This window comes from Poecilia reticulata, unplaced genomic scaffold (genome assembly GCF_000633615.1).
Source record: "Poecilia reticulata strain Guanapo unplaced genomic scaffold, Guppy_female_1.0+MT scaffold_308, whole genome shotgun sequence".
Lineage (NCBI taxonomy): Eukaryota > Metazoa > Chordata > Actinopteri > Cyprinodontiformes > Poeciliidae > Poecilia > Poecilia reticulata.
The window spans coordinates 53868-54414 of NW_007615083.1; positions in this window are offsets into that span (position 1 = coordinate 53868).

The window sequence follows — 547 nt, forward strand, 5'->3', positions numbered from 1 at the left end:
AATTTGCTCAGATTTGTTTCTTGTTGCTGCGAAGTTTCCAGCTGCTGTTTTCTCTGAAAGCCAATTTATCTTTCATTTCTCCAACTCCAGGGTCTTAAAGACGAAACGAAAAGCCAGTTTTCTTTTCGTGTTTTTCTGCAGGAAACCCAGTTTGCGCTTCAGTCTGAGGGAAAAGATTGCAGCTTTTGTCCATCTGATGTAGAAACTTGGCAACATTTATTCTTTTCTTGCATCTACATTTTGGAAGGATCTTCATAATTGGTTGCTAACCAACATTTTAAATATTCCAACTTTAACTTACAACAATATTTTTCTTTTGGACACAAAATTGGAATTTATAGTTAAATATTACCTACACAAATGTGAATTTCTAAAAATTATCCTGAGCTTCKATGTTACCTAAAACAATAAACTTCTGTTCAACAGACTAAGATGCTGCTGTGCTGTTTGTTTGTCCTGTTTGGTTTATTTATCCATTTAATGATTAAATGATYATCCCAGCTGTTTATTACTCTTTATGCTTATTTAGTTTTCTAATAATCGCCTG